We start from the raw sequence: 12,677 nt of genomic DNA, 5'->3' as shown, positions 1-12,677 counted from the left end.
GCGAAAACGTCAATACGACTTAAAGGCATTTCAGAAATGTGGCAACGTCATGACGCCTTAAAGGCATTTGAGAAAATATCGGCACACTTTTAAACAAACACAATGTTATCCGGTCTCATACGGACTTTAAATGTGTGTTCCAGTTTATACACAACACAAGGGCGCCTTTTACTAAACGCTCCTTTTCAGTTTCCAGGCACCATCAGGTGAGTGTATGCGCTCCAGCTCTTGTAATTAATTTTGTGTGAATTTCTTTTAGCATGCATTAACTTATTCTCACCCCTGTTGTTATATTGGTAAGTTGAGCCCTTTTCCGACCTCTGGAAGCGCACCTAGTAAGTGGCTGCAGCTGAAGATGTAATTAGTATATTGTACTCATGTTCAAATTAAACATTGTAAGTACGTGGTGACTTTCTGCACATCTGGTTTTGAAATTACACAGGGCAGTCTGTTGGTATTGTAAACACAGTTGCTGCTCCGAAGCTCATACGATACAGTTCGGGCTCTAGAATACTAGCAGGCGTAGTAACTGCTGTGCAGCTACTACACAGACCTTGGTCTAGTGTAAGTGACTATAAATATATATATATATATATTTTCTCACCTGCGCAGGCTCATGTTTGCAGACGTGTATTGTCTCCAGTTCCAGTGCCTATTCTGAAAGTAATGATTCCCCAGGGCTCATGACTGCAGATCCGGTACTTTCTCTGGGTCTAATGACCGTTCTGTGGATAATAACTGCAGGCACAGTGTGTGTTCTAGGTCCAATGGCAGAAGAGACAGAAACAACACCCAGATGAATATCAGCAGACACTACTTTCTCTAGTGCTAATGGTAAAGGCCCATCACATCCTCTCTGGCTGGAGCGAATGTGTGTAGACACAATACCTGCTCTGGAGCTAATGACTAACGATACAGTACGCACCTGCTCCTCAGCTACATCTGACAATACTTGCCCTGGGGCAAATAAATACAGACACGGTACCGGATCTGGGATGTTGATTCCAGACACAGTACCTGTCCTGGAGCTAATGACATTTGATACAGTACCTGTCAATCCGTTACATATGACAGAATACCTGCCCTGGGGCTTATAACCACAGATACAATACCTGCAAGCAAATCTGGGGTTAATGACTGCGGAAACAGGAAAATCCCCATGCACCCTGTCCTTCCCGTGTGTCCTTTTCGATTCCTAATTCCCCTCTGGCACCTCGAACCACACTCTCTGAAATGAACGTACAGCGTAAAAAAGTGATCAGTAGGGATAAACCATCGTGGCACGATTTTCAAAACTTGTTTGGTGCAATTGATGAGTTGCTCATTCACTTCACTTGCGCCAAAAAGGTGGTGAAGGTGACCTGTGCGATTCCTAATTCCCCTCTGACACCTCGAACCACACTCTCTGAAATGAACGTACAGCGTAAAAAAGTGATCAGTAGGGATAAACCATCGTGGCACGATTTTCAAAACTTGTTTGGTGCAATTGATGAGTTGCTCATTCACTTCACTTGCGCCAAAAAGGTGGTGAAGGTGACCTGTGCACAAAGGACATTTAAACGTGTGCATCATAATTGTGCACATTGAGGTGCTCTTTTCCCACCAAATGTGCAAAGCAGTAGGTGGAAAGGAGGTTCTGGGCATTTTCAAGTAAATCCCAATTTTCAAAAGAGATGCACTTTTCAAAATACAGGAAAAAAAAACATTTCACTGTGCCTATGTGGAACAGGTGCAGGGGGATATAAAATGTATGGAAAGGTCACATCTGAGCCTCTCATGCAATGTGTGTGTGAATAAGCGAGTGAATGCAGAGTCAAAGATTGTGTTTGTGCTGGGCCAGGGAGCTGATTTTGGCTGGTGAGGGCAACACAGTAACAATGGACTTTATAAAATATATATATATTTTATTGGCATTTTCAACAATAATAACACATGTAACCCCACTTCCCTCAATCCCAACACATGTAACCAACAACAACACAACCAGTCCTGTTAATCGATCCCTCGATAGCTGGTGTACGGACCTTGCACCGTTTGAGAAATTCCCCCCATAGTCCTCTACTCCCGTCCCAAAAACTTCAGCCATATCTCCTCCCAGCTTCTAGTGAAGGCGTCCTCCCCAAGTGGAGCGAGTACTCTCACCAGCCTCAGACCCTCTGCATCCTCCACAAGGCTGGCTGGGCCTGGGGACCACACTATCTTCAACTTGATCTCATTAAATACTCTCCATCTAGTCCTCTCTGTTCCTCTGGCACCAACCCTTTGTGTGTAAAGCGTTTCACTAAACAGAGGGTAGATGGTCGATCGTTCTCCTCTGCTGGCTCCCTCCTATGCAACAGCCTCCCCCTCCCTCTGCGCCTTGAGCAGGACTTTATTAAATTCCGGAAGCTCCTGAAGACTTTCCTCTTCACCTCCTCATTTCCCTTTTCTCTCCTCTGCTAATTTGCACAGTTTCTGTGATTGGTGTCCTGGGCACTCAGGCATCCTCAGGCCTCTGATTTCCCTCATCCAGACATCCCAGCTCTTGTCTACCCGCAGCACTTGTCCCTGCGCTCCCTTAGAGGCTCACACTTATACCCATTGCGGCACCAGGCCGTAAAGCACCGTGCACACCATGCACTTATCTGTGGCTCACCCACGAGCACGGACACACCAGCACTTCCCCCTTGCTCTCTTCCTTGCTGCACTTGCACGTTCTGAATACTCACAAGGCATAGTAGGTTTCTCCTTTTACTCCCCCACTGTTTTTGATATTGTGTTTTTTGTTAATGTTGTGTGTTCACTCCCTTGTTCACCTCCCTTTGCCCTGTGGGCGCTTTGAAACTGTATTTACTTGCTATATAAGCGTCTAGCAAGTGAATAATAAATACATCTAATTTTTCTTGGGCACCATGCGGCCCGCGAGTCCCGCTGCAGATGATGCAGGACAATGTCCCAGTCCAAGAGAAACCTTTGGTGATCTTCTTGAATCGAATAGGTCACTCACTCCAGTTCCAGATTTTACTAACCCATTCGTGTTCTGTGGGGGCAGCTTTTAGTTAACATTTGTGTGCCACCGCAAGCGTTGCCGCCACTATTAGGATGACGTATGTATTTTTGAGCTTTCAAGGTAGATTTTCCAGAACCCCGCACATTCCCAGCACGGCCATCCCTATATCTTCCAGCATCTGACTCCCAAAAATACTATTCATTGCCGCACTGATCAGGTCCCAATAAGACTGAATAAGCGGACAATCCCACCAGATATGCTTCCACAATCCCAGTTCCCCACATCCTCTCCAGCCGAGCGCTGACGCAGTTGGGTGTAATTTATGTAATTTTTCTGGGGTGAGATGCCACTGGACCATTATCTTAACCCACATCTCCTGAATCTAGATTGGGGATGTCTGCCCATAGCCGAGTCCAAAGTTCCTCCTCCTGCTGGCCCACTGCAGTTTCCCACTGCTCCATATAGTGCCATGCCTGGCTCCTTGCCCCTTCCGCTATAATCCCATATAACGCTCCTACGAAATGCCTGTCCCCTGAAGGCGCCTGGTCCCAACACAATACCAAAATAAGCCAAATAAAGGACACACCCCACTAGGGAATCGGACCAGGAGATGGATTGTAATTTGAACAAAGTTTTATATATGATAAAGTCGTGCATGCAGAGAACTCTGCTGCCCTCAGAGCGGGGAGCCGTCTGCCAAACATTACACGGGCCGCACATTATAAGATTTAGAAACATCACTAATGACACTCCATTATAGGTGCATAATACTCGAACACGATAGGATAGACATGGATACATTATATGAATATACAAGCTGGCCACACAGGATTGGTTGGTAGCTGGGATGTTCTGCAGGCAGCACGTGTGTCAGCTGGGCTTGTGTTCACGGGTTGGAGGTCAGACTCACAGAATGCAACATCTCTAACTTATCTATTTTACAAAAACAGGAACTAAAGACATGAGACAAATAACCATAATAAACGGTTGACGTTAACAGGGGTGCTGTAAAGTCCATTCTGACAAGTATATGGTTAATCTACTAACCCTTAAGGACCCATGCACCAAAGTACCCCAACCCTGGTGTCCCCTTTTGGGGTTTTTTGATCTTTCTGATGCCTCATGATATAAATTGACATATGTTGTTTGTATAACAGATATATGGTGTGGGGGATTAAGGCTGTGGTGGGTATTCGGTTTGGTCACTACAAGGGGTTAAATATGAATCTGCATCAAAGAGATAAAAGGTCTGCGGCTCTGTAAACTCTAACTTCAGAGGTGGGGGTCGGGTGAGCACAAGCAGGTTTGTGGAGACAGATGGGCACGCAGGCCAGAGTTGGCTTCGGTCACACACATGCCAGTGAGCTCATAGGAAGGGAAAGGATACTGGGTATTTGCAACAATGCATGGCTGAGCTTCTGTGAGAAATGGGATTGTGCAGAGCTGCAGGGGTGGAGGGGGGGGCTGGGTTCTCAGGGTGCGGCGCTGGACAGAGGGAGGGATGGCCTTTTAGAGATCATTGTATGGCCTAAATAGATGGCGTTTGGGGTGGCACAAAATGGAGTCTGTTTGTCTCCCCAAATGGTTTTGTTTACCGTCTTATTTGTGGTCAATATTTGGTCCAAATCATAAAAACGGATGAACAAACGCGGGGACATCTACCACCTTAGGGTAAACATGAGATCCATTTCACGCGGGAATGTCGAGGGACGTCAGAAAGACCCTTCCTCCCTAACATTCCCCCCATTCGTTACTCCTAAAGTAACAAATACCCCTGATCAGTACGCCTGCATTCTTCAGCTCTTTTTACTGCTTCATCCCATGCTGGAGTACCCTTTATTGACATCCACGCACAGCATGCACTTCTTAGGCTTTCACCCCTTCTTGCACACTCTTCAGGAGTACATGTCATATAAATAGAACCCCCATCCCTGGCCAGGTCCACCCACACCTCCTAAAGGTTTTCTAAGTCTTGGGGCTCTTCAATGGTTGTATTATCCACTACATCTCCCGTATTGTATACTGCTGTATTATGATATTTGGGCTTGTTGCTTTCACCAGTTTGTACTTGTGCTTCCCTAGTATCATGAGGCATCTTGTTTGGGTTGCCCACTGTCACCATCATCATAGCACTACTAGGCATTACTTCAGCACAGCACCAAACCCCTACCTAGCACACACAAACGATCAGCAGCAGGAAGACGATGATGGGGACCAGTAGCTTCATTGCAGCCCCGAACCATGATGTACCCAGTCGAACACTGTGTCGAACCAATCACTGGGCTGGACACCACCTTTCTTTTTCATTCTTACTCCGAGGTTGTGTACTGCAGCAATTACATGTGATAGTGTCCCATTGTCAGCATCTGAAGAATGTATAGAAGTGTAACATTTGCTCCCGATGTTTCGGCAAACACTGCCTTCCATTGCTCTGAGGAGATCCAAGACGTAGCGGTTCTGCCTCATCATTAACCGCAGGGCCCTGAGTTCTACCTTGATGACGTTGAACCCCTCCTCAGTCTCATTCAAGGATGGCGAACAATTAGTGTTCCACAAACAATGTGACGGAGCAGCCATCACAATTGTGGAGCTCATCTCAAATGCGAATGCGGCGGCTGCAAGGGCCTGTTCGCACGCAAAGTGACCCTGCATCACAGAGTCAAGAATTCTGCTGTAAAAAGCAAATGGCTTATGTCCCAAAGATGTTTTGTGCGTCAGTACTGCTGTCATTAACGTTCCGTTAGAATGCAAGAACAGGAAAAATTCCTGTTCATAATCAGGTGTTGCAAGGACGGGTGCTGTGCAAATCGCGTCCTTCAACTTGTTAAAGGCTGTGTGCATTTCGGGGGTCCATGTTGTTTGTTTTCTTTTTGAACCTCTTTCAGCCCTTGCAGTAAGGGCCTTGTGTATGCGTCATAATATAGAATCCCTGCTCGGCAATAGTTGCAAATGCCAAGGAATTTCTGCATGTCTTTCACTGTATGAGGTCTTGCTGTAGCACACCCTGTGGTATTAATCTTTGGAAATTAATTAACCCAGGTACAATACATCTGCAAGACAGTATTGAAGTTTATTTTTTGTCCACCTTATATCCCTTGTAGGCCAGTAAGGTGAGTAATACAGCAGAATCTTTCCTGCATATGTCTTCTCCTTCACTACATATCAGTAAATCACGATGATCATACTTTGAGCAGCAATATTGCAGAGGTCCTTGTGCACTATTCTGTTAAAAATGCTTGGGCTTTCGCAGTACCACTGGGGCAGTCTGCAGTGCTCATATCTTTTTCCCCCTAGGGTAAATGCTGTCAAGTATTGTGACTCTGGATTGGGGGGGCACTGAGAAGAAGGCGTTCTTTAAATCAACCACAGTAAAATGTGTCGCCTTCTTTGGGATGCTGTACAAAATGGACTCTGGGTTTGGGACAAGAGGGAACTCTTTTTGGACAATGTCATTAAGTGGGCGAAGGTCCTGCACCATTCTCCATGACCCCCCCCCTTTTTGCTTTCTTAATCAGATAAATCACAGTAATGCATGGGGAATTGGAGGGGAAAATGATGCCCTGCTGCAGCAGTGCATATATCGTTTCTTATATTCCCTCCTCCGCCTCCCTTGATAGGGGGTATTGTCTCACTCTGGGCAGGACTGCTCCATTTGTCAATTTTATTTTTACTGGGGTCACTTCTTTCAACAACCCAACATCCTGTGGGTTTGTAGCCCATATACTTGATGGCACTTTTTGCAAGTCTGAGTTGCAGAATGACGCTGGTGCGCTGACATTGGCCATGAGGGGGGTTGTAACTTGCCTATTCTGTACCATTACATCACAAAGCATGCATATTTCCATTATTATCTCCCCATCAGTCATTGTTAGTGAACAATTCTTCATCTGTAAAATCCTGCAAAGCTATTTTTGGGTATATACACAACACTGTGTGCCATTCACACCCTTGCGTGTCCAGTCGAATCGCCGCTGTATGTTTTGTTGACACCTGTACACCTTGCAAATCTAGTGAGAGGACTATGCCATTAGTATTTCCGGGGTAACCACTGGGCGAAAAAATCAAATCGGAGAGCCCTCTCCATTCTTTTCCCGTTATTTCTGGCACTACTCTCGCCAACACTTGTATGCCATAGATAAACGTATCCCCATTTATGGGAATTCCTTGCACTGCTGCTTTGTTTGCTAATGTCTATATCAATATCATTGCTCTAAGAGTGCACATACCGGATGTGGAGCACACCCCACCCCTGTCTGTAAATACTATGGTCATTTTGAGTTTGCTGAGGAGGTCTCTTCCTAATAAGCTTACAGGTGATTTTTCATGGTAAAGTAGGGGTACATGTACCATTCTTCCTGCCATGCTTACAGTCACATCTTCAATGTAAGGAACCGTGACCACAGCCTCAGAGAATCCCTGCGCCTCGAGATTTTTTACCAGACAGCAGAAAATTTCCTTCACATGATTTCTCTGCCACGAGTCCACCCTAAGGATGAACTGTTTGTTTCCTATCTCTGCCCCCACCAATGGTTCCTTGTCTGGGTGTAGGGTAGTCGGCAGGACTGTACACGCGAGGGCTCTCTGTGGGCTGTCCTAGTCTGGGTGTGTGTCTGTTCCGGGGCAAGAGAAGACGTTGTCACCGAGACTGGCTGGTGCGTCATTCGCAGTTGTAGCGAAGGGGGGTGGGAGGGTGTGTATGTGCGTGTGCGTGTCCGTGTCCCCGTCCGGTCCATCACCTCCCGTTGGTAAACCATATGGGCGGGCTGGGTGCCCATATTGGTATCCATTACTGTACCTCTGATCATTTTGGTAATTAGTGATAGAGCGGACATAACATTACTTCACAAAGTGGCCCCATCTCCAGCACGACCAACATGCACCCTGTCCTCCTCCCCTAGGCCCTTGCCCTCCATACCCTCCTCTGCACTGCCCCCTGTACCCACCTCTTCCTCTTGCGATACTCCCTTGCCACTGGGGTCCTGCATACTGCTCTTCTCCACCCCATTGTTGGTCAATGTAGCTGCCATTCTAGCCTGTAATGCTACTGTTCCCTCACCCTCTTCTCCTTGCCGTTCGTGGGTGGTCCTGCTGTTAACGCCACAACCTTCACCAACTTACCTTGTACCAGCTTTGCCTCGTCTGCTAATCTTCTTTGAGCTATTTCTTTTTCCCTTTCTTTGATCCTCCTGCAGTGGTGTACTATGATGCTCTGTATTTCTGGACATCCCTTGCCTTCTATCACAGCAATTCTATCAAGGGCCTTCTGTACCTCCTTTGGGAGGACTTTTGTGATAATAAAATAGAACAGGGAGGTGGATTGGTCCCACGCTGTACCCGTCTCCGCCCGCCACATATCTTGCATCAGAAGAATGAACTGCGAGGCCTCTTCCTCATCCCCCATAGTGCATTGCATAACAGAATGTAGAACTGGGGTGTCAGGGAAGGTCCTCTTCAGTGGCTTCCATACTTGTGCTCTTACATTGTTAAAAGATGTCCTATCATGTCCATTGCCCATCGTTACTGCCGGGAACCCCGCCTTCACCCACACTCCATCTGCCTGATCACCCACTGCCGATACCAGGAGGCTTTTGATATCCCCTATGGCCAGGGGGACCCCTGCTGCGTTTTTCTCAAAAGCGTATTATCCATTCCCCCTCTGCCCTGAAAGAGGAGGGAGCGCTTTTAATAAGCTTGTTTTGTCCATCAACACCCAAGCAACATATTGGGGTCGTCCTGCTCCTTGAAGAATTTGCAATTATGACCTAACCTTTCCTCTACAATCCCAGTTCCCCAAATCCCCTCCAGCCGAGCGCTGACGCAGCTGGGTGGAATTTATGTAGTTTTTCTGGGGTGAGATGCCACTAGACCATTATCTTAACCCACATCTCCTGAAACTAGATGGCCCGCGAGAGCTTGGGGATATCTGCCCATAACTGAGACCAAAGTTCCTCATCCAGTGCTGCCCCACTGCAGTTTCCCAGTGCTCCATATAGTGCCAGTGGAGACTCATGCTCTAATTTATTTTGCTTATCTCAGACCAACTGGTATGCATTACCTTGACTGTTTCATAACCAGCAAACTGAGTACCATGAAATACAAATCATGCATAAACATTACAAGTGTACATTGACCTACAAAGGGCCTTGTTGCTTAATGTATCCTAGTATCAGATCTAAAGGATGGGTTGTAGGTGTCCATCGTTACAAACCGTTCAAAGGGCGTGAGATCCTTAATGGCCACTGACATGACCATTGGGTTCATAAGCCAGTTCCTCAGTTGAGAGTAGCGATACCTCTTTCCCCCCTCATCTAGCCCGAAGCCCTGCTTACACTATGCAAAGGATTTAATGTCCTGACCCGAGAACATGTCACATAGTTTGCGGCACCCTGCCACCTCCCACCCATTGAAGGCACCCCTTACCATACCTGACCTGAACTGGGGATTACTAAACGGTGACGCCAGTGAGGAGGGGAAGGTGGTCAAGTTCACCCACCGATACAGCTCATCCCAAGAATCCCCCCACTAGGGCCCTTATCCTGCTATGGTAGATGTTTGCAGTTCTATTCCCCCTTGGGTTGCCACAAAACCGCTTTGTCCATTCGACTCCTGACCTTCCAGCGATCGCCCATGAATCAATCCCGGATCACTCTGATTTGAGCCGCAAGGAAATGGAGGCGGAAGTTTGGCGCTCCCAGCCCTTCCTTGCTTCTGAGAGACATTGGCATCTGCATAGCTACCCTGGGTCTCTTGCGCTTCCAGATAAATGACCCACATGTTTTTGAAGGGTTCTGAAGAAACCTTGGGGAACCCCCACTGGCAGAGCCGTGAAATATTACAGGATTTTTGGCAAAATCACCATTTTAAGGGCATTTATCCTCTCCATCCAGGATATTGATAAGGGCACCCATTCCACTAGCAGCCGGTGCAGTTTTTCTGCTAAAGGCGGGTAGTTAGCACAGTAAAGAGCACCCAGAGAACCAGTTATCTGGACCCCCAAATATCAAATGCCGGTTTCCACCCATCTATAGGGTACAATTACTGAACCTTTTCTAAGGGGACGGTCAAGTTTAATAACTCTGATTTGTTGGCATTTATTTTTAACCCTGCCACCTCCCCAAAGGGAAGAAGTTGCTGCGAGATCCCTGGGAATGAAGTTTCTGGCTCTGTGATCAAGAGGAGCATATCATCCGCAAATGCTGCGACTCTGTGCACCTCACCCCCTAATATCCGGAGAGGCCCTAATGCTGGCCAAGAGCGGCTCCAGATGGATGGCATATAAGAGTGATGAGAGCGGGCAGCCCTGCTTAGTTCCTCGCGAGAGCTTGATCCGCTGGGAAAGTTGCCCGTTTATTGCCAGGCGCAAGGAAGGAGTTCAGTAGTTAGCCCTTACCATTGAAAAGAATTTAGAACCAAATCCCATAACGTCCATGGTATGGAGTAGGAATGGCCATTCGACTGGTCGAATGCCTTCTTGGCATCCAACGCTAGTATAAGATCCAGGGTTCTAGATTTATTTACTTTTTCAATCAGATGACAGACCCGCTCAATGTTATGAGGTCAGCCTATGCCTGATAAATCCAGACTAGTCTGCATCAATCAGTTTGGGGAGCAGCTATAGCCCCCCTTACTACTTTGGGAGTAATGTGTCCTTCAATTTGTTCCCATTCTTGAGGAGTGTTAAGATGGATTTCTAAACTCTGACCTGGTGGACAGAAGTCTTGGAGGCCACCCTAGTTTAGTGGAACAGGGGAACCTTCTGGACAAACCAGACCAATCTACGGTAGCTTGGCAGGCGGTCAAGACTAAGTGTCGGGAGGGGTGAGAGTTATCTGAAGAGTTATCTGAAGCCCGCAGTCAGCACCCACAGTAAAACCCCACAGATTACTCTTAGACAGATGTATATAAAAATACATTTATTATAGGCCTTTATAACAAAACACGATTAAACCACAGCAATAATAAAACAGTTACCACACACGCCTTTTCACTATGTAACATATATACAAAATGCGTTTAGCCTAACACTGATGAAAGGGGAGAAAATAACCATGTAACAGAAAGGGTTAAGTTCAACACAGATATCGCATTAGGTAGTTCTTTGTAGTCAATCCCTAGCTTATGCGGCTCAGCCCTAAGAAGTGAGGAGCCTTATGCTAAAAGTACAGCACTGCGTTAACAACACGCAGTTGTGCGTAAAACTAAGCGGGTTCTCTTCCTGGAAATGTAGCTGTTCAGGAAGGGGTTTGAGATAATGAAGAATAAAGCCCTACTACCCTTGCAGATAGTGTCTTTCGGAGTTCGGGAATAGCTGGGCAGCGCAGGCTAGCCCAGCCAATGCGAGATCTTTTAAGGCATTCTCATGCGTAAAAACAGATTGATGTTCCAGGGGGCCACCGGTAAGTGATGGAAAGTACTCCCCGACCCTCGACACAGTCCGGACCAAACTTTGCCAGTCTAGTCCACTTCGCTAGTAGGTTTCACCCCTGCAGTTACAGGATGCTCTGGCTCTCAGCGTCTACGGGACGGGACGATCGTCTGTGGTGGGACAGTAGCCTTTTCTCAGCTCCCGAAAAAAGGAGAAGGATAGGTCTGGTGCCGCATGTCTCAAGATTCGGTGTGGCAGGCACTTAAAACAGCAGTCGCCACAGCGGGGCGACACAGGGACCGCAAATGCTTGTGGCATGGCGCATTCTCATAAATCGTGGCCCAGAGGAGCTAAGACAGCAAGTTCTGGCGAGAGAGGGCCCAGGACCACTAGTAAGCAATGCCCAAAGTCTCGAGTCTCAACTGGGGACGGCAGCGCTCCTGTACGATACCCTGGATTCAAGCTGGTCATTCACTGGATGGCCCAGGAACACTTCCGAGAGGCTCTTTGCGAGGGTAAGCAGGAGGTGCCAAGAGTAGTTGGTCCCACTACTCCATAGGGTCAAAGAGCTCTTGCAGGTTTTCTTGGTATGATGCAAAAGCAGGGGTCCAATGAGACAACAGCGGTGTCAGGGTGCCAAACCTTCCAGAATGTCTCCCGCGGTTCCAAAAGTCTGCTCTTTCATTCAGGATACTTGGCTCCTTCTGTAGTTTGGTGTGAACTTCAGGTGATCAACCTGGAATGGATGCAGAGTCCCTTCTCTTATCCAAGATTCGTTTTGTGCCGAAATATCAGATAACCAATGGAAGATCAGCTCTCTTGCATGCACGGCAGGCATAGGCCAATCGTGGCTGACAGTGGTTCTAGTCATTCAGGCCTACCAGACATACTGCCACCAGTAGTGGGGATTGGGACCAGACAATCCCAACCCTCTTCCTGGGCACTAGCTCTTGTGACATGCAGGATCCCGCGAAAGATGTGGTTTTCACGGGAGGCTGCATGCCCAAATAAGGAATACCTGGGTCTGTCAAACTGGGTGAAGGCAAAGGGGTAAAATGGTCAAAGAATAGAACAAAAGACTTCTTGGCATGACCATTTTCGGCACTTTTCACAGTCTTGGGCCATAAAAACGAAGTAAAAATACTGAAAGTAAACTGCTGCTACCAGTTCGTCCTAGGCACATTTTTTTACAAACACTAAAAAATCCTTATAGGGCGACTTGGGCCATAAAACAAAAGGAATCCTATGTGTGGTACTGTAAGGTACTTGGCACATAGATAAAAAGTTACCAAGCAATGGCAACATAGTCGAAGACTAAGGGAA

General features: G+C 47.1%; 1 protein-coding gene across 1 annotated transcript in view; it reads left to right on the top strand.

The window, feature by feature from the left end:
* Window positions 1-100: 100 nt before the first annotated feature.
* CEP63 (centrosomal protein 63) overlaps window positions 101-12,677 on the top strand; it is a 1,157,239-nt gene continuing 1,144,662 nt past the window's right edge. Inside the window, exon 1 of the mRNA XM_069618054.1 lies at window positions 101-206. The gene's annotated coding sequence lies outside the window, so the exon portion shown is untranslated. The remainder of the gene's footprint in view (window positions 207-12,677) is intronic.

The sequence above is a fragment of the Ambystoma mexicanum genome, chromosome 10 (genome assembly GCF_040938575.1).
Source record: "Ambystoma mexicanum isolate Mex_15411 chromosome 10, UKY_AmexF1_1, whole genome shotgun sequence".
Taxonomy (NCBI): domain Eukaryota; kingdom Metazoa; phylum Chordata; class Amphibia; order Caudata; family Ambystomatidae; genus Ambystoma; species Ambystoma mexicanum.
Note: the sequence above shows the minus strand (reverse complement) of the source record. Positions and strands in the feature narration are given on the sequence as shown.